This window comes from Lycium barbarum, chromosome 10 (genome assembly GCF_019175385.1).
Source record: "Lycium barbarum isolate Lr01 chromosome 10, ASM1917538v2, whole genome shotgun sequence".
NCBI classification, from domain to species: Eukaryota; Viridiplantae; Streptophyta; class Magnoliopsida; order Solanales; family Solanaceae; genus Lycium; species Lycium barbarum.
In genome coordinates this window covers 60,173,110-60,175,469 of record NC_083346.1, presented here as the reverse complement: position 1 = coordinate 60,175,469, position 2,360 = coordinate 60,173,110, and the positions used below count along the sequence as shown (strand labels likewise).

Sequence of the window (2,360 nt, the reverse complement as noted above, 5' to 3'; positions counted from 1 at the left end):
GGCATGCACGAGCAGAGTAGTGAGAAACTATATGCACATAAATCAATTTTTAAGACCCGATGGATAAGTACACAAAAACGACACTTGAAGGATCATAAGCACGTTCTAGGCAATCCGAGTTAGTATAAGAAAGTTATGGACATTAGTCATTACAGAAACCTTTATGAATGTTTCAGAACAATCCAAGACCGTCTATGAAAGTTAGTGACTCTTTATACTTTGTTTGTTATTAAATCATGCAATAGACTCGACTAAACCAAGTATGCTCATATCAAAAATGAATAAGAACCATAAACAAACTCGGAATCAAAGAATAGAGTTACCCCCAAGGTGCATATCATACCTTACTTGGCTCTAGGACATGCCAAAAGAAAGAAAGAAAGGGTAAGCCTTACATACATGTTCCAGGTCCTATTAGCTACGCTTATTCATCCAAGCTTGCTAGTCTACATTCAAGAGAATTTACACAATCATTAGACTCGTCGTTACACACTTGTCTTAGTCCTTCAAATAAATTCATTTATAATCTGCCAAAATTTCGGCAACATTTCCCCTGTAAATTCAACCAACCCCAAGAATTCAACTCGGCCAAATCATCAACAACAATACCAACAATCATACTAACAACTTCAACAATCAATCCAAAATGCATTTCATTGTTAGTAACTCCTTTTACATAATTCAACAACATTTCACTTATATTCAATTCAATCTCATACAATCAAACCAACACCAATGCTCACACGTTCAAATACTTGCCCAAGACCTTACAAACAAAATTCAAGAACACTTCAAACAATCCGCACAATGATCAAAACGGCCCAACCATTATGCAACACCACCCGAAATCTTCCCAACTCCATAGAACAACAACAACACATTCCTTTCTTCCAAATTCATGAACTACACCAACAATATACATATTAACAACATCATTCATACAAATATAAGAATTCATGCTAGTGTCACATTAACTTCTTCAACAATCCCACAACGTTTACAACTTCCTTTTCAAGCCATCAAACCTTCATTTTTATTATGGAATCCACAACAACAACAATCAAAATACTAAATAAAATCAATTCATCACATCCTACCAACATGGCCCTATTCGGCCACAACCTCCACATGCATATTTCCTGAATTTCATCCATTTCTATATGCTACAACACTCACAAATCATTCATAACACATGAGGGAGAAGATTAAACCTTACCTTTCTCAACTTATCTTCTCACTTGGCTAGGGTTGTATATTGCACAAATGAATGATTTGATTGCTCCAATAACTCCTCCATGTTAACAAGGACCTTCCAATTGGTTGGAATGCTAGAAGAAATTTTTTTTTGATAAACTTTCCATGGGGACAAGTTTTGCTAGCCATGGCCGAATGCCCTTCATCTTTTTCTCCGAATTTCTTGAGTTGGAAGATGAATAATTTTTGTCTTGCTATGTAAGCCCTTGTCCACATATATAGTTAGCTCCAACAAATAAAAAGGTGGACACATGCCCTTTCTCCCTCTTTCTTGAAGTTTCTTAAAATAAAACAAGGATGAATAATTGTCTTATTTTGTTATCACATGCCCCCACTCATGGTCTTGAGTAGATTGGACAAGCCATGGGTGGGGCCCATATACACACACCACACGGCCAAGTGGGCCTTCATGAACCTTCTTGAATGTTTTGTGAATTTCCCTTTTTGCCCCTAGCCTTCCTTAATATTACCATGAACCACCCTGTGAATTTTCCTTTTTACCCCTAGCCTTTCTCAACATTTCAATACTAATAAACAACTTGTGTATTAAAATAACTTCGAAAAATAGTCTTGCCCTTAACTTACCACGACTATCTTGAAACATCCGAATGTACAAAATACGGGATATAACACGCATGCTCCAATTTCCCTTAGGCTACTCTGGCTCCTCATCTGTCTCTTATGTCTGAATTTGTAGGACTCTTAATATACTTCCCGGGGGGTCACCCATCCTAGTATTTCTCTCACCCCAGCACGCTTAACCTTGGAGTGCTAATGGGATCCGGTGCGTTAGTGCTGGTATAATCGCATACACCTTACTGTGTGACCTTCCTCACATAACCTAAAGCAAGTTGAAGTTTTAATAGATCCCAAAACATTCTCGTAATGCATCTCCTTCCAAATTAGAAAGGATCTCTTACTCGTCCTGTCACGACCCAACCCCGTGGGCCGCGACTGGTATCCTAAGTGGATACCCAAACGTACCTACCTGACAGAAACGGCATACCAGACAGATAATCCACACTAGCTGTATACAGACTTAAGCCAATACAAATGCAGCGCGCTACAACATACACATACCCGAACATGCTGAAATTTCATATAGG

General features: G+C 38.3%; 1 pseudogene; it reads right to left on the bottom strand.

Moving 5' to 3' along the window:
• Nucleotides 1-1,946: 1,946 nt before the first annotated feature.
• LOC132616255 (5S ribosomal RNA) lies at nt 1,947-2,066 on the bottom strand (annotated as a pseudogene).
• Nucleotides 2,067-2,360: the final 294 nt, after the last annotated feature.